We start from the raw sequence: 6,500 nt of genomic DNA on the forward strand, positions 1-6,500 counted from the left end.
TAGTGCCTTGGATGAATTTTTAAATCAGTGTCAATGTATGTCTGAAATGCTCTTGAACACTATTCCTAGTGTGTATATATATAATGTATATATACAAACAACAACAACAACAACAAAAAGTATCTCACTTCTGGCTGCAGTATTATGCCCCATGTTGAATAACACAGACTTCCCATAAACTTCTCAAATTCTTTTTTCAAGGCCTATTTTATCTTTACAATATCTGAAATGTGCTTGTCCCTAAGCCTTTGGGCACATGCACAAATATTACTTCAAGAGCAGTGTGTTCAGCTGTGTTCGCTCGTTTACACTTTCCTTGAAGTTTAAGCTCAGTCACATTAACCGTAATCGGGGGGGGGGGGGGGAGAATAAGAACTTCAACAGACATGGGTGACGCTGATAGCCTTGTTGAATCTCTGTAGGTCAGCTGTGCATTTTAGCTCTTTTTGGTGCAAAACAAAACAGAATAATACAGCTTTAAGCTGCTGCACGAGTGTCCTCCCCTGTAGTTAACCAGCCAAGCTCAGAGGCATAGCTGGAGTTGTGTGAATGCAACGTTGTCTGCAGAACGTGCCTGAGATTTCAGAAGCCAAACTATGTGGGATTTTATAGATCTGCATTAACACCTGAACACCAACTGGAAACCCATGCAGTGCTGGGATAATAGGAAGAAAATGTTCTCTGCAGTGGGCGGCTTTAAAGGAATAGGTGCTGCCTTCTGTTAGCTGGGGGATCTCAGTCTCCCTAGCAAACATATTCCAGTAATTAAACATCAGAACAAAATTCCTGGAGGGATGAGAATTTTTTTCATGTTTCTGGCCAGTGGCCAAGGAGATGGTTTTACCTCCTGCCTCCAGATACGGCTCCAGGATGTGATAGAAGCCAACCTGTATCTGCTGTGGGTGATACAGAAGCAAACTGAGAACACCACTTTGCTGGGTCCAGCCTGTAGCAAACACAAATGAATGTCCTCTCCCCTGGGGTAACACATCTCTTACAGTTGGTGGGACAGATTTTCCACTAGTGGTGTTGTCCCCTTCTTATAAATGCGGAACCTGGTACAGAAAAGGTATCTGCCTCCTGCCTTGGCCAGTGGCTGGAGCTCAGTAAGGCCCTAAATGTTTATGACCGCAATTAGCTCACATAAACCTCCCAAGGAGGGAACCTTGCTGCTGCCACACACAGCACATTATTATGGGGCTAAAATCCTCACGCTTAACCTGCACCTTCTTTGCTGTAGCAGAAGCTAACACTCTGCCCTTCCTACCCAGGCTGGGGATACAACTGGCCACCCTAGATTTCAGCGAGGAAGCTAGAAACACCAACTTGCCAGAAGCAGGCTTGGTCGTGCTTTTTTTTCCCACCTCTGTATTTTATTTTGACACATCAACACTCTCTATGAGGTGACCTTCAGGCATTTGGCTTGACACTAAAGCCTTGAGCCTAACCCTTCACCACCTGAAATCCCCTGCAGTTGTTTATAATGATGTCAGTGATCTTTAATACAGAGCCATCCTCAGCTGGAAGTGTTTGCCCAGGTATCTGTGACAGAGGTTTGATGGCAGAGGTAGATCAGGCTCCTAGCAGTATCAGACCTTTAAGAACTGACCTGCTGCTAAACCTCACGGAAGGAATGCAGAGGAGGTAGGTTACCACGAACCCTAGAGTCATCTTCTACATATGCACAGTATGTGTCCAAGTATGAAAGGCGTTTCTAAGCCTGCTGCCAGCGGTGGCCCTTTGCTAAACATCCAACCACATTTATGACACCTCTGGCCTGTGGGAATTGCCTGTCTGAGACCGTAAAGTCAATTTTCATCCAGCTATGATGCGAGCTTAATGCGTGCTAGAAGAAATAATATTTGGAAATGAAGGACTGAGGGAGGGAATCTTCAGCTGATATAAGCCTTATTGACTTCAAGAGAACCACACTGGTCTATGCTAGCTCTGCTGGTGGCCCATGGTTTAAATAAACTGTAAGGGGTAACTTAAATTCATTTCTAGGAAGGAAAAGGCTGCTGGGAATGCTGTGTTCTTATTTAAATCTATTTTGCACTGGTTTGGGGTTCTGTCCTATCCTTTAGCTTCAAAATTTAAAGGATTGATGGTTTTATTTGGCGGAATAGCAACTCCCCAGACTTTCTGCACAATCCTAAATAAATGACTAATTCTGCTGTCTTTTTGTTCGGTCTCCTAAGTGGAGTCAGCCTGTTGTGGTTACCACCACTTTCTCTGAACCTTATTCCTATTCTCTTTTGTAATGTGAGGTTGGACCACAAGAGGCCATCACGCTGGGAGAGTAATCAGGGCGAGGGAGACGTCTCTGTGATCTGTAATGTGGTCCTAGGGTTTGTGGTGGACCATCATGCATGGTCACCCGCCTGGCTTAGTCAACTTTCACAGATGATTGTGAGCAACTTAGAGAAATATGTGCTCAGCTGCCAGCAAACGCACGGGATGGCTGATGGATCTGTGGTGCTGCTTGGTACTGACGTGAAGCTCTTTGATTAGTTTTTTGGGCTTTCCCTAGTGCCAAGGACCAGCAGATCTTGTGGACTTGGAGTCAGCAGCTGATCTAGAAGGAACACAAATACTGAGGTTCCATTTATTGCCTTAATCTACCCATTCCTGAAACTTATGCAAAGCCTTCCCGGAGCAAATTGGAAGGGCAGATTTACACAAAACTGTAAATCTGTAAAGCAATTGCAAAGAGCTCCCCAGCAGTAGCTGCCTGCTCCCTTCCCCCAAAGAAAAAATGTTTTACTCAGAAGTATTCCAAAGGCATGGCAAAACGCACATGTCAAACCTCCTTAACTTTCACTGGCTCCAAAGGAGGATTTAATCAGTGAAATAAAGTGAGGAGTTGTGAGTTCCTTGCAGTAAACAAGTTAAACGTTATTAAACACACACGTGTCTCTTTAAGGAGATGAATTGATTGTGTGTGTTTATTTTTACAGTATTATTTCACTGAGTAAGAAAAAAAAAAGAAAGACTCGGAGTTGATGCCAAGATGATATAGCAGAAACAAAGCCCAAGAAGGGATTTTTCCACTATGCTCATTTTTTTCCTAATAACTGTCTCCCATATCTGCCAATCTTAGGTCAACAAACACAAGTTGATTGACAAGTTAAAATGTTTAGCTTAGCCTGCAACTCATATAAACCAATTTAAAATTTCTAGTGCAGGAGGGAGATGTAAGAGAAACAAACAATATCCCTTCCTTCCTAGCCTCTCCCTTGAGGGTAATCTAGGAATGTTTTTGTCGTGGGCACTGGCTGATAGCAGGGGACATCCCCTTGTTCACGGAGCAGCAGGTGGGAGCTCCTTGCTCCACCAGGCAAAACGTTGTGGGGCTTCCTGGGGCTGCTGGGGGAGCTCCAGCAGGATGCTCTGAATCTGGTGTACTGCCATGCTCACCAGGAGTTCTGCTTCTACACAACCCTTTGTCTGCTGTAATATGGCCGTGCAGCAACTGTTTCAGCAGTCATATCCTAAATAACGGCACGGATAGAATTATATGCAGACAGGGCTCCTTCTACCCTAATGGTCCTGGGGTACGTTCACAGCATGATTAAGGCTTTAATTGATATTTTACAAGTGAGGAAATTCTAACAGGATGAAATCACGTTGATCGAATCAGAAGTGTTTGGAAGGGTGATAACTCCCAGTCTTCTGTTCTGAGGCTGTGGACAGGAGGCGTGAGCTGAAGCCAACTGGAAGCTGCTGCATTCTCAGTTGTTCCTCCTAAATGAAGAACCAAACTTTCCTGAAGAAATGATTCCTTCAGTCTCAAACGTAACCATTGCGAAAGGAAGTCTTCACCACCCTTAGCCAAAGTAACAGGGATTTTGGTGGCTGAGGTTGGCTGGGACATGGGACGTGGCCTCCAGCAAGTCCCTGAATTGCCCTGCTGCTTTCTGAAGACGTCTGTGTCCTCAGTCTCCCATTTTCAGTTTCTGCTTCAGAGAATCGTAATTTAAGACTATTTGACCTGGCATAACAGCAATGGGAAATAGGGAAGCCAATAAGGTAGGGAAATGGGGGTATTGTTTTGCTGTTGCTTTGTTTTGGTCTTCCCACCAAGGAGTACTCTTAAGTAAAACTTCTTTCCTATCTTTCAGCCGATGGCCTATTGGCTGCTCAGTGTAAAAGACCTTTCTTTCTCCCCATTTTATTCTCCAAGGTCATAGATTTGAAGTCCCTCAGCAGTTTTTAGGCAAACAAGCCAACAGCACCCCCCAAAAAAGTCCCCAAAGAAAGCGTTGCCACAGGGCAGATAGTGTCTCATTTAAGAGGCAGATACCAGCAGTCAGCACACCGATTTTTAGATGGGTATCTTCAAGTTTTCTTACCATTTTATAGCAGTCACCCGAGCTGTCCGGTGGTGGTGCGGTGCCCACAGCTCCCTCCCGAGCCCCAGCTGTGGTGGGCTGCTCTGCTCAGCTCACATCCCCTGGGTCCTGCTGCACAATCAGACCATCTGAACGGAGCCGGCAAGCTTCTCCGACCACCTGGCTGGCAAAAGCAACAGCACGGTGTTTTGAAATAGCAAAGCAGCGAATTCCCATCACCACCGCCGAGTCTCAGCCCACCACCAAGGAGTGTGCTTGAGCTTGGTTTCTTTCCCCATGACAGCAGTGCTTTAAAAGTGGATTCTGAGCTCTGAATCAAATCCATTACTGGGTAGTTATTCCTCTGGAATTTGAGCATTTTTCTATGCAGTTAAAATACTGAAGGGACCTGTTTCTGATTTTTTAATACTTATGCACACACCTGCACGTTTCTTGTGCCCCAACACAGAAATGTTAGCCAGCTCCACCTCCCTCACCAGAAGAGGTTGCAAGTTCTGTGCCTGTTTTCTTATCTTCTGTAAATATTTAGCAGCCAAGCTGTGGGATTCTCAAGATGTTTAAAAGATAAATCTACGTCATAGTAGCCCCGTCTCACAACTACATTCTCTTAAATAATATAGTAAAACAAATAACCCTTCCAACTTAGCTGGATGGAAAACAATTACTTGGCTTTGAAGGCGTGCGTACAAATGCCTCTGCAGTTGACACCTTTGGTGATTGATGTTTTTTGATGCTATAGGTTTGTTTTGCTCCCTCACTGTTTGTTTTCCCACTGGGCTGACTTGGTCAGGGAATGCCGTTCCTCCCCATGGAAGTGCATATTTGGGCAGCTATGGACTTTGGGATCAAAGAAGTGAAATGTGCAAACATAGCAATTCATCTGAGAGGTCGAATGCCCTCGAACTAGCCAGAGAAGGCAGATGGAGGTCTCTGCTCCTTACGAATGTTGATAAAGACATCTCAGAGTTGAAAGAGTAGTGTATTGTGGACCAAAGAAGAACCCTTATGAGAAGATTAATTAGTAGGGTTGGTCCAATTTTATGTTTACATATTTTACTTTATTAGTAAGCCTAGTTTTTGCTTAACTACTGGCATGGCCAGAGTTGGGGATGCCAGGGCAAAACAGACACAATTTTCCAGTTAGACATACGTGCTGCTGTTGCCAATATGAAAGGTGCAAACTGTGGGAATCTGTGCGCTCTTCTCCGAGAGGTTCTTGCAGTAGCCCACTGCTCATCTCATGGTTCCTGCCCTTCAGCTGGAGAAAAGTGGTTTCCGTACCTTGGTGTGGTTGGGTCGTTCATTCTTTGGCTCGTCAGAACCATGTGGTATGGGTCTGGGTTAGGTGTGCAAGAGCCCCCCAGCAGACGCTTTGCTTTGCTCCATGCTGCCATCTGACTTCTGAGCTCCCCGGAGAGGAAGCTGTTCTGGCAGCCTGGATTTTGGGTTGTTTCAAAGCGAGGGAATAGGGAACTACAAAATGAGAATTAACTAGCTGATACTCAGCCAACCACCCAAGGAACCAGTCATGTCTCTGCTGCTCCTGTTGCTAAAGTTTCCAGACCTGATGTAGATTCTTCCTATCATTTTTTTTTTTTTTCTGAAAGAATATTGTTCATTTGCTCTAGAGTATACTGCCCTGATACAGAAGCCCCTAAAAACGTCCAAATCAAGGAAGACCTACAGAGTATATTTGGGAGGCATGATTTACCGACTTTTCCTGTCTCTCTCGTAGGTAGGCGTATTGGGCAAGGCAGGCATTGTGGTTTCTTCAGCCAAGCCAATGCAAGCAAGCTGGATACCGTGGGTCACTTCACGGTATGCAATGAATCAGGCTTGCAGTGGACTGAGGCATGGCTTGGGCAGGTCAGCGCGTACGCGTTCTGCCCCATCCAGCTGCTGGCACTTCAGAAACCTCCGCATGCACGCACACGCTCGCGCCGCACACACTGGCAGCCTTGTTTCTCCTGCCACAGGCTGGTCAGGATCTACCAGCAATTGTTGAGATGTCACAGAAAACTGGTTTAAACTGAGACGGAGCTGCAGCTGTGCTACAAACGCTTGGTTTTCCCAAGCCACTAAACAAAAGTGAGCTGTCTCCTTCTGGGTGGATTTCCAGGGAAGGCTTTTCGTTTCCTTGGGATCAAA

This window comes from Aythya ferina, assembly GCF_964211825.1.
Source record: "Aythya ferina genome assembly, chromosome: 18".
NCBI lineage: Eukaryota > Metazoa > Chordata > Aves > Anseriformes > Anatidae > Aythya > Aythya ferina.